The sequence below is a fragment of the Ursus americanus genome, chromosome 24 (assembly GCF_024610735.1).
Source record: "Ursus americanus isolate L20-20 chromosome 24, mUrsAme1.1.p, whole genome shotgun sequence".
NCBI lineage: Eukaryota > Metazoa > Chordata > Mammalia > Carnivora > Ursidae > Ursus > Ursus americanus.
The window spans coordinates 2,879,279-2,905,662 of record NC_142150.1 but is presented as its reverse complement, the minus strand read 5'-3'; the positions used below and the strand labels follow the sequence as shown (position 1 = coordinate 2,905,662).

Here is a 26,384-nt window from a genome sequence, read left to right as displayed (position 1 = left end):
TCGCTGAGCGGGGAGCCTGATGTGGGACTCGATCCCATGACCCAAGAATCATGACCTGAGCCGAAGGCAGACGCTTACCCCACTGAGCCACCCAGGCGTCCCTAAATAAAATCTTTAAAAATATATGAAATGCGGAGTGTTTGCAGAAATCAAGATTAACTTCAAACACACAGCCTTAGAGTATGATGGGAGTGGCCTCTTTTCACAGTAACGGCCAAGCAGGCAAAGAGCGGGATGAGAAGGTAACCAACCATGTTGGTCCTTTTTGTTCTTAGCAGATTTTAAAATATGCTTGCAGTGTAAACTCTTGGACATTATAAATAGTTAATTTCCAGATAATTATGGATGGAGAGTAAGTTAATTAAGTTGTTTGCCTTTATGCACTAGGGTATCTGTGAGTGTGCCTGGATCGAGAGAGTCACTATGGGATTGCAGCACTAATTAACTTGGGCTTAGTTGCTGAACATAAAAAAAGCAGACATTAAGGCTGAGTGGGTTGTATTTAAGGAAACTGCATTTCATAATACAACACTTTTCAAAGGTGATCTCTGCCAAGGGAAAAATAGACCTACCTTTTCTTCTTATGACAAATGTGCCTTTACTCTCCACCTTTCCCCCACATTGTCTGCAATATGGTGAAGATTTCTCAAAATAACCCTTTAGGCAGAGAAAAGAGTAGGGGAAGTACCCAGCACAAGAACGGGTTGTTTTCTGTGGCTTGAAATCAGAAATTGAAAGGTAGTATTAACTGCCCCTGGAAAGACAATTTCCATCTGGTCCACAAAATCTTGTTAAGCTCATAAACCCAAGACCAGTCCACAAAAATCTATCCAACCCGTAAGAGTGAGACTACAAACAGAGGCCACCTGTCCTTCCTTTCCGAGGCACCAAAAGGAAAGGGGGGCTTCATCCACTTGCTCCCCGATCTAGGAGGAAGCAATGGTTTTTTCCTAGTTCTCCTCCCACCTACCTTTATTTCTTTTCCAAATCCTATTTCTTCTTTCTTCCGGTGCCAAGCACTCTAGCCCTCAAGTCACCTAGGTTCAAAAATTATGACGCCCCCTCTCTGCTCCAACATAAAACAGCATTCCTGCAACGCAAGGATCCCAGCTAGGGGTTGGGTGGAATCAATCTCACTGACCTCATTTACACTACACCCAGTGCCCTTTATTCGTCATTGCAGGTACAGTGACATTTCAGAAGAAGATTTAGGACTCTCAAATGAAACTCCGATAGCGGCACTAAGGCGTTCATCCATCCATCCAACAATTAAAAACCTACTGTGTGCCGACCCTTTCATTTGGAAAGGTGCGGTGTCAGTCAAGTCCACGGGTAAGTACCAGCCTTAATTTCCCAAAGACGAGGTCTCTGTGTTTGCCTCTTTGTCGAGGAAGTCTGATTGCTAAACCGGCAGGTAACAGAAAAACAATACACACCTCTAAGCCAGACAGAAGTCAGAAGCCGAGGTTTGTCTGTATAAATTCAACCATTTAAAATCTCACTGCCAAACAAATCCATTCTCCTATGAATAAGAAAATGTCTTGTTAACTATGAAATGCTAGACCTAGATCGGGAGCCTACCCCAATTCAGTGGAAACCAAATACTATCTCTAGGCTGCTTTCTAGTATGAGAAAACAAACAAACAAGGTTTGCTATTACATATATTCACCTCCGAGTGTTGGTACATCCCCTCCTGTCCTCCCTCTGCTACGTTCTGAGCTACATGACACGATGCTCTGAGTCCTATGGAAGTGACCTGTGATCTCACAGAGACAATGACCTGATATCTGATGCAACTAGAGGCATGGGGGGAAAAATCACGAAACTCTAAAGCACTTCCTCTATACACACACCTATATTTAACTCACCTTCCTTCTGAATTCTCAGAAGGGAGAATCAAAACATTTTTAACCAGTCATAGGTATCATTTATTGAATGCCTACTGAGTACCAGCCACTACGCTACACACTTTCCACTCTGCATTATCACAGAAGTTCTATAAGACAGCTGCTATCATGACTCCCAGTTTACAGACGAGAAAGCTGAGCTTCACACCAGTTAGAGAGCTCACTCAAAGCACACAGCGAATGAATAGCAGAGCTGGGGTTTGAGCCCAGGTCTGTCAGATGGTGCTGCCCTTAAAAGGAGGTTGTGTCAGACATTCTCAAGTCCAAGGCTTCCATGGATATCTGTTCCAGCCCCCGTGAGGCCTAAGTAACAGATGACCTAAAGAGAGTGAATAATCTAAAGCAAATCAAATGCTAGAAGATCTATTCTGCCTACCCCATATCTCACCCTCTCCTCTCCGAATGGGATCTGGCTAATTTCTTTCACAACTCCAAGGGTCCGTTTCACTCCAAACCGTAATTACCCCCAATGCTGCTTGCCAGCCACCTGTTGACTTTGGCTATAATACATATTGCTTGACATCCAGTTTTATCCACGTCTTCTTTCTTCCATTCAAACTTCAGATTCTCATTCCTCAAGATGTAATACTGCAACTCCATTCAACAAACACTTATTAAGTCTCTACATAATTATATGTGTCAAGTACACAGACATGGCCCCTGCTCAAGGTCTGGCTCCAGCTCCGGCCGGGGAAACAAGGAACCAAATGTGTAAGCCACACACCTGGTCGGAGAAATTCGAAAATGGCGAAATCATCGTAGACCTTGGAAATCCCGAGTGATGCTGTGTAGCTAAAAGAACAGGGGAATCAACCATGGTGACAGGCTGTGGGTGTTTTCATTTTGACCATGAGAAACTCTAAAAGGTTTGCACAGCTCTTCTCAGCAGCATAGCGACAGGAGTAAATTTAAGTTTCAAGAAGATGAGACAACTTATCCCAACATTCTGTGGGCTGACTGGCTCACTAACTAAGAGGCACGACAAATTCCCCATCTTCAGATTTCACGTGCCTGGTTTGTTAGGCTACTAATGATAAATGTCAAAAAGCACTGTTTATCCTTCTCCGTTTTCATTATCTTAATTCAGACACAGCACTTTCCTGCCTTGCATCTATTACCTACGAGCTGGACCTTGTATTAAGACATTTCAACACCAGAAGGCCAGGGGAGAGGCAGACCCGCATTTCTGCACACCTCTGCGGGTCGGAATGCGATGTTCATAATTAAGATGATCTGAATTCCCCCCAAAGCTTCCCCCCCCCAATTCATTGATAAAGTCTTGATTAAAAATACAGACATTTTGTCATCCTTACCACATTTACCTCATCTCAACACTCTCCTGACTGGGTGAAAGCTAATGCTGCTTCTTCTGTCTGGTCAATTATTGCATGGACACAAGGGACCAATTAATGCCATCCATAAAAGCCTGAATCATTCTGTCAATTAACGAGAACTAACTATGTCATCAGATATATTACTGGTGAGCAAGTCTATTTGGTTGCAATATGTCTTGAAGGAGAGCGGTATCGAATGAATCACAATTGACTTGGACAACTGCTAGCATAATTTCGGAAGATGAAAAGACAGATGTGGTAGTTATTAGTGGTCCCCTGAGGAATTACAGCCAAGCAATTGTAATGTGCTAAGACTGCACTAGCAGGTGCCTGCAGTACAAATCAGACAGAGGGTTAAATCAATATTTTCAATTTCTTAGGATCAATCTGGTGTTTGAACGAGATGGAAACTTGTTAGCGATTGGCAGGATGTGTAAATGAAAAGTCAAACTTCTTATTATTTGTTAAAAAGGAATGAGTGTACTGAATCATGCCCCTGGCACAAGGTAATGCTTTCATGATCCAGTAGCTAGGGCATTCACAGAGAATCAAGCGGTTCTTAAATTTTAATAGAGTGCAAAAGGTTAGCTTTATAAAGGTTGAACATTCAAGCTCTTTAAAAATGATTGAAGTGTCAATAGGAAAGTTTTGAGCTGTGACAACAGTATAGTTATTAATGATTAGTGCAGGGACCAAAAGGAAACCTTAAACTCAATGTAAAGAGGAGGGAGATAAGGTCTTACTAAGAATGTACAGATTAAACAGAGCCTTGGGGACATAACCGCTTTTCCCTTGTTTTACTAAGCAGCAGTCTGGCTTGGAAGACCATTACCAAAAACTTGGAGCATTTTCCCCCAGTCGTCTGCATTGACTTTATAACCCTTGCTGAGTCTAGATTCCTGAGTGACTATCTCTGACACTGCTCCATCTTGGTTTTTGTTACTTGGCTCACTTTTAATCTAGGGACAGACAATCCTATATGCCCCCAAATTATGAAGCTCCAACACAGAGAGAGCTCAGAACCGTAAACTTGTCCTAATGCATTTTGTGTGTCCACAGTAACCAGCTTAATCATTACTAGGGGGCAGTGTGGTTCACGGGAAGGAGTCGGACGGATGTGGGTGGGAATCTGGGACCTGGGGCTTCCTCACTGTGTGCCTCTGGGCGAGTCACATGACTGTTCTAGGATCAGTCAGCCCAAGTGCTATAAATCAGCAGGCCAGGGGAGGCTTCCTATGCCTGCCGGAAGCAGTAAATCCCCAGCCTGGCATACCCATTAGAAGTGCAAACGTCTCCTTCCTATTTAAAAGGAAAGTGGCATATTTCAATAAGAAAATACGGAATACGTACAACACGAAGCTTAAATACATAAAGCCAATTTAAGTAGTTATACATAACTGGAGATTACAATATTTTCCCTTTTGCTTAAAAAAACACTAACTTTCCAGAATCAATAAAAAACACTAATCCAAACAAGTATTTCTTGACTCTATGAAAGCAAAAATTTTTGAGACACAAAGATAATGAGGCAGAGCATCCGCCCTCAAGGAGTTTGAGGGGAATATGCACCCAATTAATGGTAAACAAAGCAGATCTAAGATCAGCTCAGGTCACTGGGGGAATTCAGGGAAAGGAGAAGGCCTCTAGGTGGCGGACGGCCAGGGGAAGAGCCGGCTCTGCAGGAAAGTCCACGGAAGAAGCGGTGTTTGAGAGAGCCCCTGAAGAAAGCCAAAATGCAAGCGGGACAAGCGGGAAGGGAGCCGGAGGGAGGGAGGGAGGGAGACACGGGGGGGGGGGGTGTAAGTCCAGTGACTGAAGCGCAGGTGAGGGGAGGGATTTCAGGCAGAGAGAGCTTCATGGGCCAAAGAGATTTCATTTGTAGAAGTGAACGGCGGGAAGTGGCCTTCGCAAAGGGTGGGGGGTGGGGGGTAGAGCCACCTTCCTACCATCAGCACAGGGCCCTCGGGTCAGGTGACAGGGCCACGGCGGAAGGCCAGGCCAGAGAAACAGTGGAGGCAAGAAGACCGTGGGTGGGTGTGGAGGGTGGCTCACCCCCTCTCCCTCTGTTTCTGGCTTTTTTCACTTTTACACTGGTCTCTAAAGTGTGTGTGTGTGATGTAATTATAATTAGGATATAATATACATAGCATTCATTTATAATTAATGTGCAAAAACATGTGTGTGTATATGTGTGTGTGTGTGTTACATACAGATTAACAGATTTTTTTTTAAAGAATGAACACATTCTAGGTCTTATTTATTAAACACACACCAGCAGCAGACAGCGAAGAGCACGCGGGGCTGGGCTGCATGGCACAGAGGGCAGCTCTCCCCATGCAATGAGGCTCTGCGACCTTGGGCACCACTCCCTGTGCACCTGCGAGTATGAGGATCTCCAGGCCAGGAGGTAACGGGGTGAAGCCCTCCCCCCTTCGGTGGCTTGTGATGAGGACAGATCAATTCTCAGGCTGCCCCAACAGATGACCAGGTTTGGGCTGAGTCCTCTTTAGGGCCCAGGACTCGGGGTTGTGGTGCCAGCCCTGGAGATCCGCAGCAAACTGCCCAGGCAGCCCAACAATGAGGCAAGCCAACCAAAGGGGGGCGGCCCACTTCCTGCCAAGACAATATACGTAGATACAATATAAGTAGAGAAATCACAAGATGAGCAGTGCTGATTTCACTAAGGGACTCAGAAATTAAAATAGTACTAGAAAAAAATTCATGTCTTAGAATTCAGTCTATATTAATTTTTATTAGAAACGTGCTTGAGAACTCACTGGAAAAACCACGCATCTTGGAATTTGCAGACATGTAAGAATAATTTGACTCCCTAAAACACAACAGGGTCTTCCCACCTCCGTGCCCTTGCTCACCCCCACTTTGTCCATCAGAACACTCCCGCACCCCCCAGCAGCCTTTGTGAATCTCTGCAGGGCAGGCTGTCCTCTGGCCTTCCCGACCCAAAGGAGGTGAGGCCCAGCTCAGTCTCCAGCATGTTCTTTTTCCTTGTGTGGTCATTGTCACTCTCAACCACCTGTCTTTCTCTCAATTCCCTCCTCCAATTTCAGCAAGGCTAAGCTCCTCCATTTCCTAATGACACAGGGGCCTCTCCCACCCCCAAAGTCCTTTCTCTGATCCCCCTGGCCTCCATGTCTTTGAACCTGTTCTCCCTCAATCTCTCCACTCCCAAGGCACAACTCATCAAACTCCGATCTTGCCCTCTTTGAATAGACAGCTACAAACTCTCTCCTTGCCCAACCTTTTCATTAAAAAGCCCTTAAATGTCTTGTGGTGAGTGTCATGGAGGGGAAGAAAAGATGGCCTCAACAGTCTCACGATGCCAACACGTGTATGTCCTGTCCTGCCTTACTGATCACCTAAGCAATTACAGGTAAGGCGCCAGGCACCGTCCTCAGGCCGTGGCACATGCTTTTGCGATGAGCGTACTGCAAACACCCAAGTTCACGCCCAACGTGTACAACGGTAGTGAGGGGCAGCAGAACATGACATTGGGGGGTTCCCCGTCTCCCAGCTGAGGCAGAGCCTCGAATGTAGATGATGCTCAAAACATACACAGAAGAAGGAGGAAAACTGTCTCGAGGATCAGAACGAGCATGATCAGCCGACGCTCAAAGTCGACAGAATAAGGAAGAAATCCAGATCCTTTTCTTGGGTTCAGCTTTTCTTCTGAAGACAAACAGTAGGGTAGGCAATGCTGTATGCCTGAATCACAGCTGGCGCTGACAGCTCGGGGGATCCAGCTGTTCCCCAAGGCACACCCACGTCCCCGGGTGACCACAGCGACACGGCACCACCGACGGGCTGGGGGAAGATGCCCGACCGCCGGTGAGGTTTGAGGGGTGCTTACACAAGGGAGGGGAAAGGTCAAGTGGGCTCATCTGCTCATTCATTTTTCTCATATTATCTTCTGAAACTCTCATCTTGGGCGAGGTGCCATGAAAGGCTCTTAGGATTCAAGAGGAACCATGAGTCTCTGCCAGGCAGAAGTGGGTGGTCAACCGGGGCCAAGTGCGCTGGGTAATCCTGCCCGCTGCACTTGGGTCGGGGGGGGGGGGGGGCTCCTCCTCCAACGCGGGGGCCTCCACACCCACCATCACTACACACGTTCAGCAGGCTGCAGAACTAAAAGCACAGAAAAGATGGCAAGAAGGAGCGGGAAAGAAATGTTTCTTTTTCTTTTTGGGGGGGCTCAGTGTTCTTTCCAGGATGTACAAATCCTCACGAGCGGAAAGCATGACTCTACGCTTCATGAACGCAATCATTTGCAGAAACAGATTGTGGGACGGATACAATAGACTTTAACTAATTTATATATACTCTGACTCGTTCCCAAAAGGCTTTGAGGCAGGTTCCAAACAAAATACATAGTCGAAGACAGCAATGACACAAGAGGAAAACTAAGACAGGAGTAAGATTATCCAGAAAAAATACAGAGCAAGAACCCTCTTGCAGAGTCTGTGCTGATGGCCACCGGGGAAAGACCGGTGAGCAACGACTCGCTCCGATTTTTGGTTAGCGTGTACTGTAAAAAAAAAACATGCAGCATTCGGCCAAAAAAAAAAAAAAAATCACAGTGCCGTGGGGTGGACTACATGTATGTTCTTGGCTTCGGTTTTGTGAAAAGAAAAGCTACGCCTTTAAGAAATCCAGCTCACAAATGCCAGCTTTTGAAACCAAGGTTCAGCAAAGAAGAGCCAATAAAAAGGCTGTAACTTGAAACCAGCCCACACAGCACAAAAAGAAAGGAGAGAGGTCGGCCTGGGCGCCCTCCGGCACACCCTTCTAACCCGGTTCTAGAACAGCAGCGCCCAGTCCGCAAGACAAGAAGCTAATTGAGTCCGATGTCTGCTTGCATAAGCTATAAAGTAAGTACATAAAGAACAATATGAACATACAGCGCCATCAGTTCCAGAAAAAGGCCTGCTGTCCGCCGCCACACTGCGCGCCCAACAAGCAGGGCAATTGTGCACGCAGGCTGTCCGAGGAAGAATGAATAATTAGCGTACTCGTGAATTAAGTGTCCACCCGGAAGGGAGCTCCATCCTGGAGCAGTGGCACGGCAGCGCCCTCGGCCCTCAAGCCTCAAGCTGGGGGTTTTTAAAGACCTTTATTGATAATCGTGATGCCAGCAAATGCATTCTTCAGCCAAATCAACCAACCGCTCAGTCTACTGTGACCATTTCTGATTCGCTGAAACACACACACACCACACTTCTCTTCTAAAGTTTCACCAACTGCTACTTTCCATTACCAGGAAATGTCATTTTATTTTTTCATTGGCTAGGGATACGACTCCAGCCAAAAAAAAAAAAAAAAAAAGGAAGAATGGTGACAAAAGCATCCATGTGAGCTGTCCTGGCACAAAGAGGGCAAAAGACAATGTCAAGTCCAAGTCCGTACACGGTTGTCCAGAGAGTTGGGGGGATGGAGGGGAGGGCGGAGGGGGCCAGGAGTAAAAATACCTTTGGTCCTAGGATTTTTTTCATGGACCAGCATACTGAATGCGAAAAAACTTTTTTCTTTCCCCAGCAAAACTGGAAGGAAGCAAGCAGGATGTGTGGTCTGTCGCTAAGACAAAACCCTTTGATCTGGCCGTCGCTGAGGCCCAAGACACCCTGAACCATAAGTACCATGAAGCTTACGGCCCAGAGTCAATCTGATCTGAGTTCAAATCTCTGCTCTCCCTTCCTAAGAGCTACTGTCATTTTTAGCAAGGCGCTAACTTTTCTATTTGTAATAGAAAAGTTAATTTTTCTATTTGTAAAATACAGACAATAAATGTTGTCATCTCAGAACCTTCCCCCACCAAGCATTGTTGAGAGAATGAAATGATATGTCTCTGAACTTCATTTGACACGAGTAAGATTCCAGAACTTTGTCTATTTGGAAACTCAGAAAGCGCCAGGCACAACCCCAGCATCTCATGGTGGCTGACTGTCTGCTGAGCACTGAGGCAGGTGTCTAGAGAGTCAGAGAAGTAAAAGGTACAGTTCTCGGCTGTGAAGAGCTCCCAGGCTAGTTAGAAGCAGGATATCTAAGTTTAGGGCTAACGTGAGAGTAGGCACGGTCCGCTGGAGATAATAAGGTCTAAATGCTTTTCCCTCACCTCACTTAATTCTTTTGCACTCGAGAAAATCCACTGGGTTCTATCCAGAAAGCTTACAGCCCTAAAAACAATAGTAATACAACTGACGAGTGGCATCTCACCAGCACCCAGAGGTATTCTCGGAGACAGAGAGTTGAGACGAATTCCCTCTTGCCCTTTAGTTAGTTACTCTATGAATTCAAACCATAGGGAGCACAGCAGCCCCAAAGGAAATCACGTCTGGAATGACAAAAAGACTGTGCTCCCGACCTTTCGAATGAGTGGTATTTTGAAAAGAAGCCTCTGCATGCTATGCCTGGGAAAACCCTGTTGGGGAAGCTTCAGGAGTCAGGCTTCCAAGCCCAGGGACCTAAAATCCAATCTACAACATGAATTAATAATGGGTTCCTGTATGCCAGGCACAGGGCTAAACCCTTACACGCATTACATCATTTGATGTTCAAAGCACCACTAAGGGAAAAGTAATTTTCCGATCTCTGTTTTACAGATAAAATTAGGGACTTGAGGAGGCTAAAGCAACTGGCCCATAGTTTGCACAGCTGTAAGAAGTAGACCATGACGTGAACCCAAGCAGGTTGGTTTCAAACGCCGCGCGAGCTCTTATCACACCTGATCATTGTATTGGTCTGAGTGCACTTCCTACTCTAGTTCGTTTCTTGACAACTACTCACTCACACTATTTCCTTTGCAGAAGGGCAAAAACCACTACGGATTTCCTTCTATGCAGACCCCACTGGACCCACGGCTGACATGGAAAAGTGTAATCCAAAGTACAAAGCCCCACAACAGCCTCATGTTCTTCTCCAAGGAAATCTTTCTCCTGAGAAGTTTGGTAGGTTAGGAGAAGACAGGACAAAGATCTAGAACAGCCCAGAGAGTTTTAATTCTGGGTGGTTGGTCAGTAAACTTTAAAAATTCAACCTTACTCTGAACAAGAGAATATAGTTACCTAATGTGTTCACTTTTCACCCACTGAATAAAGAAAGATTTTTAAAACGGCAATCTTTTTTTTTTTTTTAAGATTTTATTTATTTATTTATTTGACAGAGAGAGAGAGACAGCCAGTGAGAGAGGGAACACAAGCAGGGGGAGTGGGAGAGGAAGAAGCAGGCTCCCAGCAGAGGAGCCTGATGTGGGGCTCGATCCCAGAACGCTAGGATCACGCCCTGAGCCGAAAGCAGACGCTTAACCGCTGTGCCACCCAGGCGCCCCTTAAAACGGCAATCTTAAATGCTAGCGAAGGTATACTGAGATGGTCCCATAGGCACTGCTATCCAACCTTCTAGAAAGCAGCTTGGCAAGCTGTGCTTCTGGGTTCATATCTGAGAACTCTCCGCCTAACCCGAGGTCATAAAGATTGTTTACTGTGCTTTTTCCTGGAAGATTTAGCTTTAGCTTTTACATTTATGTCTAGGTCCCACTTTGAGGTAATCTCTGTGTATAATGTGAGGTAAGGTGTAAATTCCTCATTTTGTGCATGTGGACATCCAATTGTCCCAGCACTATTTGTTGAAAATGCTATCTTTTCTCTATTAAATTGTTTTGGGATCCTTGTAGGAATAAAAACAACAGTAACAATCGACAATAAACGTAATGGTTAATTTCTAGTCTCTCGACTCAGTACCATTAACCTAGCCTTACACCAGTAACAACAGTCTTGACTACTACAGTTTTGTAGTAAATTTTGAAACCTAAAAGTATGAGTCCCCTAACTTCTTTTTTCAAAACTGTGTTTTTATTCCGGGCACTCTCCATTTCTGTGTAAAAAGTTAGGCATAGCTTGTCAATTAAAAACAACAACAGCAGCAACAACAGCATACTGGGATTTTTACAGGGATTACACTGAACCTATAAACCAACATGGAAGAATTAACAACACTCTGTCTTCCAATCCATGAACACGGACTGCCACTCCATTTATTTTGCTCTTCTTTAATTTTTCTCAGTCATATTTTATAGTTTCCAGTGTACATGTCTTGTAACGCTCTTGCGAAATTTATTCCTAAGAATTTTATTTTTTGATGCTATTTTGAATGGGACTGTGTTCTTAATTTCATTTTCAGATTGTGTCTTGCTAGTATATGCAAATGATTTTGGTATATTGGCAGGTATCCTGAAAACTGGCTGAACTTTCTAGTCCTGGGAGGTTCACCAAACCATGTGGTGTGCTATGGGGTGCTGTGGGGTGGGCTGTGTGTGTGTGTGTGTGTGTGTGTGTATTCCTTAAGACTTTCTACATACAGTCTTAATTTGTCTGCAAATAAAGACAGTTTCACTTCGTCATGTATAAACCGAATGTCTCCAATACGTTAGCCTGCAGTACAGTTTGGGACAGAAGCGGCAAGAGGGGACATCCCTGTGTGTTCCAGCTCTTAGGAGGAAGCACAGTCATCATCTGCACAAAGGAGTCTACTCGAGCTTTCCTGAGGACCTTACAGAAGAGAGCTGGGTAAATATTTTCTTATACCGATGACCCATGATCACACACAAATGAAAAACATACTTACAACTTGGAAAAAAAAAAATCAATGTGTGTTTTAAATTAAGAACAGAGAACCAAAAATGTCACCTAACAGATAACAAATAAAAAGTTACTAATAGATAAATAGGCACTGATTGCGAACAATGGGGAGAAGAAGGTGACCTAGGAAAGGGCAAACAGGGGCACCACTGTCAGCCCCCCAGGTCAGCAGGGCTCTCAAGGCAAGGGATCAGCCCCAGCAACTGTCTCCCCCCTCCACTCACCCAGGGGCCCAGGCCTGGGGGTGGCGGCAGTCTGGCCCCCACCCTCCCCCACCTTAAAGCCAGCAGGGGGTGGGGGTGCTGTGGGGGTCTGGCAGAGGAGGAGCCTCCAGTCAGGGCTCCCCTGCAGCTATTTTCACACAACGGGTCCCTTATCTTAACAAAGCAGGCCGAGTCCTCTAAATCAGAAACCAAAAAACAAACCTTGGTTCCAGGACAGACACAGCATCCAGCACTGTTTGGAAGGACACGCTGGCCCCAAAGACCTTGTTTCCTCTGAAAGGTAAAAGTTCAAATGCCCCAGCGAGAGGCACAGAGGGGTGTTCAGAATCCAACTGCTGGGGGAAACGGGCTCTGACACACTCACACTCTACCGTGGGCACAAGTGCCAACCTCGACTGCAGCAGATGCCTGCAGGGACTACTGTTTACACTCTCAGACCGGTCAGATCTGCAGACAATGGCTGAATGCCTACCGTATGCAGAATCCAGGGCCCACAGTGTACGCTTGGGTATTTGTAACTTACCTAGTGCACTCAATCTGAGTGAAACAACAAGCTAGACGTTACAGGTAGGGATTTTGTAGGAAATACATTTCAAAATAAAATGCTCACTCAAAGGATTTAAAATCTAGCCAGAGAGAGAGAAAAAAACAAAGCGTATGGGCAGAACTGGAGCTCATTTCCCTAATTTTATAGAAGTTCTCCTTTTCCAATATCTCAGAGAGGTGGAAAGCCATAATCACTTAGTTTTCCCCAAGAATCAGAAGAAATACTCCTTCAGGGTGGGGCAGGGGGACCTCCGTCTGCTAAAGGGAAAACTGTCAATACTTCGGGGCTCCTCTAGGGCCCCTGGCTCACTGGCACTACATATTACCACACTTTCCACAGTAACCCTGCAGTTCCCATCCCCGGTTCTCACACTCTGTGCACCCCCAACTGCACCTGTCCCTCTCAGCCGCCTCACCCCTGTGCCCAGTACCTCGTAAGTACCAAGCAAACGTTTCCCTTGCCTTCCCTCTGCTAATGGTACTTTGGATCCCATCACAGCTCACGCTTTTGTCACGTAACACTAGCATGTGACTCAAGTGGTGTGCGTGTCACAGCCTTGCACCCCTCCCCACACAGAGCTCAATCCGCTATCGGAATGATCTGGAGGAAGAAATGATGACCTGTGTCAAGGAAGCTCCTGCCCTCCCTTTCCCTCCTGCGCTTCCCAACTACAGAAAGCATCTCTGGATGGAAAAGCACGGAGGCCAGGGTCTGCTGGAAGGACCCCAGCAGCCCACCTGGGAGGCAGCCTGGGCAGTCTCAGCACCTGCCCGGCCCTAGAAAAGAACCTTCGGATGCCTGCTCCGACAGGTGCTTCTCACAGAATGACTTCTGTAAATCTCAGCACGACGGTGTGAAGCAGGCCCCACGTATGGAGTGGCAGCATTTTATAAGCAAGGGTGTTTAAGAGCTCAGGAGTCAAGTACACGGCCCAGGATCACACAGCCGGCAAGCGCCCGCAGTCTGGCTTTGCATTTAGAATGACCCCGAGGCTCCACATGACAGTCCTGCAAGGTCTTATTATAGTCATTAAACATTTCCTGAAGAGCTCAGGGAGGCGGCCTGATTAGCAAGGTGAGGGAGAACCAGGACAGCGGCTCGCTCTATCAAAGATGAGACGGGCTGGGGGAATGGAAAGGACAGAACAAGTGAAAATTGACACGTGCAAAAAAGAAAAAAAGGGGGGGCTGGACAATTACCTATTAAGAATGCTGTCTTGAAATGTAAAAACTACAAATTAAACTGGAGCTAGGTTTAAATTGCTTTTTTTAGTTCACTTGTTCTGTAGTCCGTACAACATGTAATCAGGACATGTTCTGAAGATTACCCCAATAAGCTTTGAAAAGAGCACAGTCATTAAATAAAATCATGAGATAATTGCATGGTTCTTAGGGCTGGGCGTTACTAATATGGATGCTAATTTTATCTGTGCAACAACACTGATACCAGAACGAGGGCGCTCCTAAAACGCGGGTTCCTTTAGCAGAGCTCTACCGCGCACCGTTCTGCAAGGCAGCATGGCTGGGGAAAGCTCTCAGGCCCCTGCTTAGCTGGAAGCAAAGCACCTGTGCACAAGACCACCTTCCCAGCCCCTCCAGCTACGTGCCTCCCTCTCCCCCTCTCAGGAGAGACACTTCACAGGCAAGGCCTCCATCCCACCGGCTTCCACTGGCCTCCTGTGGAGACGCCTAAGGATGGAAAAGGCTTGGAATAAATGATCGCAGCTCTCACCCTGAGAGGATGGGACGGGGCGGACACCGCACACCACCTGTCTCTCCCACAGCTCACACCTGGCAACAGGGAGGCGCACCGTGATATGCAGCAAAACAATGAGTAACTGCTCCACGCTTGTGAGTGGGGGGCTCTAGGCTTTCACTGATAGAGGACCAGTGTGTGGGGAACTAGACGTTGACACTCCCTGCAGGTGAGGTAGAGGAGAAAAGAGGAGAAGGAAGTGCAAAGAACACAGGAAGAGAACGGGAGCAGGAGAGGTGGACAGAGGAGGCGGGAGGTCCAGTGAGAGCATGTGCTCACCCAGGCGGGCACCCCGACACACTTTACCAATGCTCAGCCGATTCGTATCTGGCCGCAGATTCCACACAGGCTGATCAATAACTTAAAAAGATGTGAAAATAGGATGCATTTTCTATAAAGCCTTTTTCGATAAGCTTCAATTGAGTATCTATGATGTCCTTAGCCCCATGGAGTCAGAAGACAAGAATCATGATTGTCCAGAAGAGCTGGTAGTTCAGGGTTCCAGATCATTTGCTGCTGTCTTTCATCAGCAAGAAAGGAGTACTGGGAGCTGTGCGTGAGTGTGTGTGTGTGTGTGTGTGTGTGTGTGTGTGTGTGCATGTGTGTGCTGGAAAAGCCAGGAGCCAGATCCTATACGTTGCATAGAAAAGGAGGATGTCTACGACCGGGTTGAGAAAAAGCAGTATGAACCGTGGCCTGTGATATCCCCAGGGTACAAAGGCAGAGCTGCTCAAGCTCCAGAGATTATGTGGGCCCCAAGAATGCACCTAAACAGCCAGGTTCCACGAGGCTCGCCGTGTAACTTGGGCGTTGCTCAGAAGGAACCTATCACCACACACTCCCTGGAGCATGGAGAGAGTCTACTGGGCGTGGGACTCTAACTTAGGACCCCGTTAGCTGAGAGTCTTTTCCTGTCACAGTGGCACACATGTTACATGTTGCCGAACGCACGAGAATCCATCACGTGGGGGGAGACCATCATACCCAGCATATTTGGAGGGCATTAACTTGAAACTGACTGGCGTAGTGGGTAAGAGGGACTCTGGAGCCACAGTGCCTGGTTCAAATTCCAGCTTCTGCACTTCCTAGTTCTGGGACTTGATCTCCACGTCTCTCAGATTTCCCAGTCTATTAAACCAAACACAGCAGGACCCGGCTCGTAAAATAGCTGTGAGGACTAAAACAAGTCCATCTATACAAAGAGCTGTAAAAATGTTAGTATGATAGAATTTACATACGTGTTTTCTCAATGTGCACACTGGAACTAAATGTTTGTGTCACCCACCCGCCCAAAATTCCTGTTGAATCCTAATCCCCAAAGTGATGGTATTTGGAGGTGGGGCCTTTGGGGAGCGGTCAGTCAGGAGGGCAGAGCCCTCAAGCATGGATCAGTGCCCTTCCAAGAGGCTGAAGAGATCAGAGTGCTCCCCAGTTCTGCCATGGGGGACACTCGGCAAGAAGACAGCTATCTATGGGCCAGAGGCTGGCCTTCGCCGCTCGACGCCGATCTGCCAGTGCTTTGGTCTTAGACTTCCAGCCTCCAGAACTGTGAGAGGTAAGGTCCTGTTGTATAAAAGCCACCGGGTCCATGGTGTTCTGTTACAGCAGGGCGAACAGACCAAGACAGCGGCACACGAAAAACATGAAATTCTTATGTCCAAAAGAATTCCCCCATCACAGAAGTAACTGCTAACATTTCCTCTTGTCTCTTTTGATCTCCCTGTTTCTGTCATTACACTTCCTGGACGGACAACCGGAGCGGCAAAGCGCTGAGCCGCCGGGGCGGGGGCCATCACCCGAGCGTCTCCCCGGCACTGTGTTACCTCCACTCCCACGAGAAGCAGGGACTCGGCCCTGACGAGCTTCGCGGTATCGGGGCTCCCCACTCATCTGCCAGGATGCCCACGCTGTTTACCAACTTCATCTCTTTGGTGACACGGTTCTGACACACCACAGAAACACAATGCACTCGCACCTACAATTCCAGTCCACGTGGCCGAGTGGAATCCAAAGAGATAAGCTATGAATGAAAGGAGATGCGGCCGGCAGTCCGTTCACAGGCCACCCTCTTGCAGGACGCAGGTGCCTGTTCTAAACCCAGTGCTACCCCTAGACCGTAAGTTCCTCACAAGACAGGAGGCAGCCTACTTCCATCCCAGAGATAATCTAACCCCCCCAGGGCCACAGAGACGAGGTACTGAATGTCCATGTGCACACTGAGGGAATTCCCAGGGAAGGCCTCAGTCAGGCTCCCATTTTACTGAAGAAACTAAGCTCTGCAAGAAGTTAACTTTCCTCTCTGGCCCGCTAAGATATGATGCAACGGGGGCGCCTGAGTGGCTCAGTCGTTAAGCGTCTGCCTTCAGCTCAGGGAGTGATCCTGGTGTTTCGGGATCGAGCCCCACATCAGGCTCCTCCGCTGGGAGCCTGCTTCTTCCTCTCCCACTCTCCCTGCTTGTGTTCCCTCTCTTGCTGGCTGTCTCTCTCTGTGTGTCAAATAAATAAATAAAATCTTTAAAAAAAAAAAAGATATGATGCAACGATAAATAAAAGTATTCTCTCTCAGGTGGATACAGCTTTGACAATTTCTAAATGCTTTCATCTGTATCATTTCATGGGACCCGATTAAGCCTTTTTTCAAAGTATGAAGGCTCGGAAAGGTTTCAGGACCTAGGCCGAGGTCACAGGGCAAGAAAGTAAGAGATGTGACTGGGGCCAGAGCTCAAAACTCTGGCCTCCTGCATATTCACAATACGGAATGGCAAATCACTGGTCTGCAAGCCCACGTGCCACTGAAGCACCTGGATGGCTCATCGTGCGGGCGACCTTGAAGAAAGTCACCCCACAGGGGACCTGGCTTTGGATGGACAGAGGAGTGGACAAACTGAAGAAAAGGGGCTCTGCTTCTGGAAGCCCTGAAAGCAGCAGGAGTTCCGTTCCCCAAGTTTAAGGGCAGAGAGGGTAGGGGAGAGACCAAGGCAAAGATGAAACAAAGCACACAGAGGTACAGTGCCCCCAAACAGCTGCAAACACTTCCCTTGCTGCCAAGCCCTTCCTGCCTTCAGCCTTGGACACACTGATGTACAATATACCTTCCTGGGTTCTCAGCTGGGTTTTCACACCCACGCCTGCCATCTTACAATAGTTATTCACATTTGATTTCTTTAAACCAATGTACATCAATGGCCCAAGAAAATCAGTGTTAACAATGAACTTATTTTAATTTGGAAAACCTGCACTTACAGTCCCCTGGCCCCCTCAAGCCAAGGGATTTCATTTGTCTCGGTTCCCTTCTGGTCTGGTCCTTGCCCCTGTAACACGATCCATGATCCTGGACCAGGCACTACTTTGTATCCCACTTTTTTCATGTAATCGCATTTCCTCTCCCATGCCGAGACTGCTCCAAAGGCCTCTTGTAGGATGTTTCGATTTCATCACCCATGTAGACAACTGATCTCAAAGAAGCTCCGTGACATGTCTGACTTGTAACTCTGAAGGTCTGAGATCATGGTTTGGGTGAGAAGGAGAACGCTTTGGGGGCGGGAGGAGAGGAAGAAAGGAAACACAACTGAGCCTTTCTTCTCGGGAGACAAAGTTCTATTAGACAGGAAGGCTCTGGACGCCCCCGAGGGGAGGTGGGGGCTGGGGGGGGGCCTGTGGCTCTCGCTCTCCACGCCCCCCAACAGCAGCGCCCTGGGGGCTGCAGGAAATTACTGTTGGGCAAGGGCCCTGAGCAGATCTGGTTCAAACTGGATCACATCACAGCCCAACACACGGCTCCACGTAAAACCTTTGCCGTCCGGCTCTGCACTGATGGAGAAGTTTATGCGCCACAGCCCGGCACACAGTGTCCCTCCAGAGCCCTGATACTATGTCCCCGTGGCCTTCAACCTCCCCTCACTGCGGAGGCCCTAAGCGCCAACCACCACATTCCTGGCCACCTGGCTACTACGCACACTCAGTTCCTCCGCCTTGACCCCAGGAGGATAGAGAAACTGGCCCCCGTCCTCAAGAAGCTCACAGTCAGGGTGAGAAAGCCAAGGTTTTGAGTGGATGTTTATCATAAGAAAATCAATAAGCCATTTAGTTGTCTGTAAAACAGTAACATGGTTTTAACTCATCGTCTCCAATGGTTGAAACCGGGCCCGTGTATTACAAACTACGACTGCTTCTCAAACATCGTCTTCTACTGTGAAACAGAACACACACACATAAAAGTAAGACCTAAGTGAGCTGCTTCAATGAAGGATCGTTAAGGGAAGACTCATACAGGTGACTCTGTTTTTTAAATCACCAAGAGAAAACTCCCCTCCGCACGAGCTGATTAGGGTTTCCTGCTGGTGAGGACACTGCGGCCCGTGCTGCCGCCCCCCAGCACAAGGAAGGGCGGGGGGAGGGGGCGCCTGGAGCACAACCTTTCTCGCAACTGGCCGGTCATCCGCCTCATCTCAGCACTCCACTGTCTGGATTGCAGTCAACATACATTCCAGGTTTCCCAGGACAGTCCCAAGTCCAAAATGTCGGTTCTGTCTCCATAAGCCATCAAAAGTGCCCCTACAGGTCCCCCCGACTTCCTTTTCAGCCAGAAACAACATGCAAAAACCCCCAAAACAACCTCGAACATACCAGAAGCCCTCATCTGGGGTTCAGATTATAGCTGCTGTTACTCTAGCCTACTTTCTGTGTATGCTTTCTATGTGTAGCTCTCTTGCAAACCTAAGACGACCTGCTCGCTTCTCTATGGGTCCCCAGCCAGTCCTAAGCTGACTCACATAGATTTTCTCATTTCCACCACTAAGCGTGATAGAGGTTACAAGTATTTCTGGTACAATTATAAATTGCATCTGCACACCCCAGCTTGTGAGTGCCTCAGGACAATTTCACACTACTCTGGTTCAATGTCTCCCTGTCGCCCTCTAAACTTGAGAAACCCATTGATATCGAATCTCCTTTGACAGCAAAGGCAATTATAAGAGTTCTGTGCGAGGGAAGAGGGGAGGGCCGAGCAAGGCATGGACAGAGGGCAGTTGTGAGGAGCCGGACCTGCCTGACCCTCTGGACTCAAAGGGCTTTCATCTCCCGAGGAGCCGGACGCCCTGGCTCTGGGTCATTAGCACCACCACTGATCTCCACACCAGACATGTCCCCAGAGAGCCCCCAATGCACTACTTCCTCAACTTTGAGTTTCTGACTCTGAGAAAAAACAAATCCCACGTCCTTTGAAAGAGCTTAATGAGATGTGGCCATGTGAGAGAACTGCTCCAAACACATCCACTCTTTAGACAAATGTTAACAGTGGTTCCACAGACAACGCGTGGGACCCCAAACGTAACAGAGGCAGGACCACTGGAGCACATCAGCCGCATGGTATCGTGTGGACAAAAAGTCGGCGCTCGATTCCATTCTCTCGGGAGTTTAGAACAAAGGTTACAAATACAAGGTGTTTAATGGTTATTAGGTGCGACTACCCGCATATATGAAAAGTAATGAGAGCCTGTCTCCCAATTTCCTATAGGTCGTCTGCCAAATTCCTGCCTCCTTCCCAAGAAGACAGAATCGGCAGTGTTTTCTTTGCCATACAGATAGACCCCATGTCACTATAAACAAACGCGGCTTTCTTTGCAGCTAATAACCACAATGTGTGGGTAAGAAACCTCTCCAGTATAAATCCGTGGGGACAAGGCTGCATTGTGGGCATTAAATAATTATAACAATCTGACATGAGTCAGAGGATTGTTTTTCAATGGCCCTGTGCACTTCAAACTTTCAAGTCAACCCCAAACTCTCTTTCCTGGCACTCTGTCCATGTGCCGGGCTATTGTGAAACAATCCTCATTCTTTACAGTTTGGTCCCATTGCAAGGAGCTGGCAACGTGGGCACTCATGAAATATTAACACGTTACATTGATTTTTTTTTATAAGTGTGGCCAACAGTGGATCAATTATATTACTATGAAAAGCTTTTCATAATTCACTTGGGGGGCATCAAGATCTCATTTCGAGACAGCACACGGATGATGAAGTCGACGGTTCTGAAGAGGCCGGCGCTCACATGCACAGAATACATTAAATGTGACGGACCGAGTAATAATACACTTTTCACAAAAGAAGAACAATGTTTAAATCTGGCAAAATGATAAAAATAGGGTTCACTATATCAACAAGTTGGGAATTAAATCCACGGCAGTCTCTCTGTCGACGAGAACAGCAAAATCCCAAATGCTGGCAATGTATACCCCTTCTGGCTGACCACCATCTGTTTATCCCCATCTCGCTCAAAAGCAAAATTTGCTACCTTCTAGATAACAGAAGAATTATCTCAACCTATCCTTGCTCTGAAGTACCTTTTATTCAGTTGGCCAGAAAGAACAAGTATCTCCTGGCTTGCATGTGACCACGGGGCACCTGGCTCAACATTCTTGCTGATCTAGCTGCAAGTGAACGGGAGAGAATCTTCTCTTTAGTTGTGCAGTGTACAGAAACTTCACACAGGCTGCCCCACCAAAGATGGGCATCTCAAAGAGCATTGGCGGCAGGGGAAGGGGGTCCCCAGCAGTTCTCAGATCTCAAATTCCACATCAGAATGCTGGAGAGTGAGCTGTGCCCACCTTTGTTCCCTCCATCAAACCATGAACACATCAAGAGCAAGAACTAAGGCTTCTTCATCTTGTTACCCCCTTTCCTGGCACTGGAGATTTGCACAAAAGATGTGGTAAATGAGAGGCGCCTGGGTGGCTCCGTCGGTTAAGCATCTGACTCTTGATTTCGGGTCACAGTCTCAGGGTTCTCGGATTGAGCCCCACGTTGGGCTTGGAGCTTGGCGTGGAGTCTGCTTGAGATTCTCTCTCTACCCCTCCCCCGTGGTCATGCACGTGAAAGAAGGAAAGAGAGAAGAAAAGAAAAGAAAAGAAAAGAAAGGAAAGGAAAGGAAAAGAAAAGAAAAGAAAAGAAAAGAAAAGAAAAGAAAAGAAAAGAAAAGAAAAGAAAAGAAAAGAAAAGAAAAGAAAAGGCAGGCCGATGCGGTAAATGAACAGACACAGGGTGTGGCTTCTCCCTCCCACTCTGGGAGTCCTGCACCTGACTTGTGTGTAGACACTGAATTTATCCTCTTTCTTGCACCGATCCATAGCATCGCTAGGAGAGAAGTCACCCAAAGGGCCATCTTCCAGATCTCCCAGATTAGGGGCCCAATGTGGAAACGTTCCCTAATAAGCCGACAAATGCTTTCTGTACTTCAGGGCTTCTAAGCCATTAGGAATACCAAAAAGGGCTTGCATGCGTTACATCGTTGAGCCAACCCTGAAATCCCCTGGAAAATAAATATGCAGAAGAGGCTCCCAGGGGCAAACGATTGACAACCTTGGCTCCAGTGTCCTAAAAATTGAACCACTGCTAGAATGCCCTTCCAAAACCCGACAGGGGCTTTCCAGAGGGCTGGTGGGAATGTGGTCACACAGGCACTAGGGTGACAGCAAGGTGGGCAGTCTGAGTTCTATCCAGCCCCAGGTGCAACATGGCTGCAAGGGTATTAACGCTGATAAACAACAACAACCCCACCCAAGAGCAGGCCCGGCGTGAATGTGGAAGGCTCACCAACACGCCTGGCCTCAGCCTGAGAGCGGCTCCCAGCAAAGAGAGGACAGGGCAGTCACCAGCTTGCTCAGCTCAACAGAGGCCCGGCCTGGGCTCCTAAGAACCCTCCATCTTCTGAAAAGCGAAAAAGGACTTCAGTCAGGGCCAAATCAAAACTGAAGTGCTATAAAAAGCAATTTAAAAAAGATTAGGTTTATGTCATATTTATGATCTAACTTGCTGCCTGCCTCCTTTCCCCTGAGCCAGTGGAGGAACAGAAAAGAATCCTTCAACCTTTAAGTCAGGCAACAAGTTTTAATGTGTTCGTGTGGCCGGCACCTGCGCTCTCCGGCGCACAGTGCTGAACGCGCCGTCTCGCCTTCTCCTTCGGCCCCACCTCTGCACCGAAGAGCACGGAAGCCACACGCACACACGTGCACGTAACACACACACGCCCTAAAACTTCCGAATCCCGATGCTTCCGCCGAGATTACAATTTAGTCCAATCATCACCCAATCATTAAAACTACTTATCACCTGGTTACATTTAGCTCAATTTTTCACCTAGAACACCTGTTACCAGGGACACGGCATCACGTCCATGCTGAGTTTTAATTAAGGAGGAAAGTCAGTGCACACACAGCCACACACGTGTATTTTACATTTCTGCAGCGTGGGCTCATTACATTTCTGGGACTTCTTTGCTACTCCAGATTCCTGTATTTAATTAATATCCATATTTTCTGAATTATTTTAAATGTTGTGTTAAGTAAGGATGAAAAATTTTGAAGAACACACACCAAGTGGAAATTGTTGGGGGATGGGGGCAGAACAGTGTTTCTTCCAGAGGCAGCTGGGAGCGCTCCCTGTGTCCCAAGGGTCTCCACTGCAAATGAGGGCAGTGGCTTGGCTGTCTGGGAAGGAAGGACAGAAGGACAGACAGACGGAAGGGAGGAAGGGAGGAAGGGAGGAAGAAGGCTTCCAGCTCCCAGCATCCTGTCCTCCAGCTCACTGGGAGAGACACAGCTTCCATTTTAAAACTCACTCTCCCTGAGATTTGGGGACAGGGGCTCTGGAGCCCACAGAATGAAACCCACTCTTATCTCTGAAACAAAACTGGCTTTGATGTTGGCCAGCTTGCCTGCCTCTTTCCCTTTTCAACTGTGGTTTATCAGCAGCAGTATCTCCATTAAGCACTTAGTCAGCAGCCATTATGGGGCCCAGTTCTGCACTGGGTGCCCGTTCCTGAGTAATAAAAGGAAAAAGCATGAACCTTGTGCACATGGAGGGAGCGTTCAGTGGTGGGTGGGCAGGCAGACACACACACACACACACACACACACAGTGCTTTCGGCCCAACCGAGGGCAACGGGACCTGAGCCGCTTGACAAATTTGCTGACCTGTCTACACCTCTGTGCCCTTCCCGCTGCATGCACACGTGTTCTCCATGCTGTTGCTTTACTCACTGACTTCTCCATCACTTCTGGTCTGGACATACCCTCCGCTACCTTGGGGATCCTTGACTAAGCCAAGCCCTTCAGGTTCCCTGAAGCCAAAAGCGCCCTCCCTGGCCCAGCCCCAGAGGCCCCCTCCTCCATGCCAGCTCTCCAGCCAGGCCAGCAGGGGCTGGGGGGACGGGGGGGAGCCAAGCATGTCCACCCGACCTCTTCAGGGCTGGCCAGAGCCCTCACACACTCTTACGCTCGGCCGTACCGCCTTCTAAGGCGCCTGCTGGCTACATACATATCTGCTTCCGAGGCGAACGAACCGTCCAAGAGCGGAAGCAGCACTCAAACACAGGAACAGTGGCCCAGGACGCTACCGTCTGAAGACAGAGGCTCCTGTGCACTCCCAGGGTGCCCAGGGCACCCTGCGGCCTCAGGACGGGCCTCAACAGCCAGAGTGCGGTCTCCAGCCCCGGCCAGACATCCTCCTTCCACAGAGAGCAAACAATGACCTGCACTGTCAGCGCGGCCGCTTTCCACCCCTCTCCGTACGTCAGCCCAGTGACCAGCGAAGGTGGCGGGCAGCAAGCAGGAGGCAAAGGGGAATGAGAAACAGCTTCCAGAACAGTCTGTTTGTGTCCAACTGTTGAGAACCTGGAGGCACTGCCAACGGGGAAAGAAACACCTTCCTTGTAGCACTTCTTCAGGGCTTCAGACTTGTGGTTAGCACCTCTCCAGCTCGTCCAAGAGAGCCGGACCCAGGCCGGACCCCACCCTGTCTCCTCCACCGTGGGCCGTGACTCAAGACTCTGCCTGCAGGAGGAGGGGACATCCAAACACGACGTGGAGATCCCAGGTGAACTTGCGGCTCGGCGCGCTGTCCTCCGACACCACTGAGGAGGGAAGGGTGGGCTCTCACCTCATCCAGGCCTTATGCAAGCTTGCAAAGGAGGTGCAGACGAGGCTCAGAGAAGTTAAGCAGCTCACACAAAGTCACACAGCTCTTCTTTCGTCAGAGGCCTCCGAGATCCTCACGTTTCATTTCCAGAAATGAAAAGCACAGCTCTCGGCTTTCACATTACACTGTTTATCAAAAGTACTGATCTAAGGAATGGAAAACACACACACGCACACACACACACACACACACACACACGCATGCTATGGGAACTATTATTCTCCCAGACAAGACGTGGGAATGCAGAGTCCATATGGTCAGCAGAAAGGCAAAAAGCCATGGTGCTTACTTCACCTCAGCAGCTCCTCCCTCCCTCCTAGCCCCGAATTTGGCTCTCTTGAAGCTCTCTTAAAGGAGGCTCCCTTGAGAGTAGATCGAAAGATAGCATTTCTACTATTTTATAGGGGGAAAAACCACCTATCGGGCGTCCCTGGCTTCCTTCCACCTGTCAAGCATCTAAAGGTGACAGGAGCTGCTGCCGGGACACCCAGGGAGCCCCTCACTTGCCCCCACTGCCTCTGCAGCTCCAACACCCTCAGCTCAGGGAATGTCTTTCCCAGGACAGAGCTCCCTTCCAGCCCCAGGCCGGCTCTAGCCATCTGGCTTAGTGGCTCCTCCACGGCCACGTCTGTCCCGCAGAGCCCACTGATGCAGGTTCGGCAGGAACATTCAGACACCAGCTCTTCTGCCCACAAGTACCCGCCTGGCTCAGACAGACTGTAGGCCCTGACTCTTGGTTCAGGAGATCATGGTCGCTAGCCCCTCCCTTTACAGCAGCTCCCACAGTAGCCCCTTCTTCCAGCCCGGCCGCGGGCCTTCAGAGGTATCTATCGTTCTATCATGTTGTGGCTGTGTTCACAGTCTCACCGGGTACAGAGATGACCTGCTCTGAAGCTGTTAGGGCTGATTCTCCGGCACGGTGTTCTTGAACCCAGAAAATCACTCAGCCACCACCTCTCCAAAGAGACTGAATTCAGTGACGACGCACAGCTGATTCTCTCTGGTCCTGAATCTAGAGCGTTCACGCTTACCAAGAAAGAGGAATCAAGAAAAACTGTAGGCTTCCAGCATCTCCAACATTGAGCTTTCTCCTAATAAATTTCGTAAGTTTCACATTAAGACACTATATTTGGAAAGACTAGCTAATTCAGTAGTAATTCAGAATTCTCCTTAAAATTTTTCATTGTTTAAAAACTTGCGCCACTGTGACTCCATCCCTCTATTATCACAGACCACATTTATGACAGATCTGTGGTCCGTAAGAGGCTGAGGCTCCTACAGGACAGGGACAAATACCCCTATCAGTCCATCTCCCCAGGGACCAACAGATAGAAAGTATTCTCTCAACTGCCACCCTTTTAGGACTCTAATTTTGAAAGAATACCAAGTAGGGATTTTCCCTGCGTGAGGATGGACTCTTCCACCCTGTCTACCCAGTCATCTCTCTATCAGCCCCTGTCACTCACATCCATCCCCACGTGCCCACACCAGGAAGCCATCACCGAGTAAGTGGTGGCAAGAGGGCCATTCCCCTACCTTCCCTGTAAACCCAGGAAGCAATTTTCTCAGTCCACAACCACAAGCCCAAAGCCACAAGCTCAAAAGCCCATGTGCATTGTAAGACAGTATTTCTGAGCACAGCTCCGGCCCTATGCTTAGCTCTGGCTGATGTCTAACTGCTGACAGATAGATGGTCTATCCAATAACAGGTGTGGGCCAGTATCATACCCCAAGAGGAGCTTTGAGGGGCTCTTCTCAGCACAGAGGCAAGAGCTTCACAAAGCAAAACAATAAAAAATAAAAATAAAAAACAGAGATCTCTTTGGGAAAAACACATTTGTAACAACCAAGACTCCCCAAAGAGGATAGGAATTGGACTTCTCCACCCCCCACCCCACAACCACACACCATCTATGACAACTGAGGACCTATACTTCCATCCTGGGAACTTTATTTTAAAAATAGACTTCAGGGAAGTTTTAGGTTCACAGT

General features: G+C 48.1%; 1 protein-coding gene and 1 long non-coding RNA gene across 16 annotated transcripts in view; one reads left to right on the top strand and one right to left on the bottom strand.

Moving 5' to 3' along the window:
• The window catches only part of TEAD1 (TEA domain transcription factor 1), a 259,997-nt gene that overhangs the window by 101,128 nt on the left and 132,485 nt on the right, over positions 1-26,384 (bottom strand). The window lies entirely within an intron of this gene.
• Positions 7,982-14,037, top strand: LOC123791654 (uncharacterized). 3 transcript variants are annotated; one of them, XR_006779470.2, is made up of 6 exons: positions 7,982-8,128; positions 9,857-9,943; positions 10,061-10,201; positions 11,683-11,818; positions 12,327-12,394; positions 13,238-14,037. It is a non-coding gene; the product is annotated as an uncharacterized LOC123791654 (long non-coding RNA). The 3 variants fall into 3 exon arrangements; XR_015721529.1 differs by lacking the exon at positions 12,327-12,394; XR_006779469.2 differs by lacking the exons at positions 11,683-11,818; positions 12,327-12,394; positions 13,238-14,037 and having other exon boundaries at positions 7,983-8,128; positions 10,061-10,406.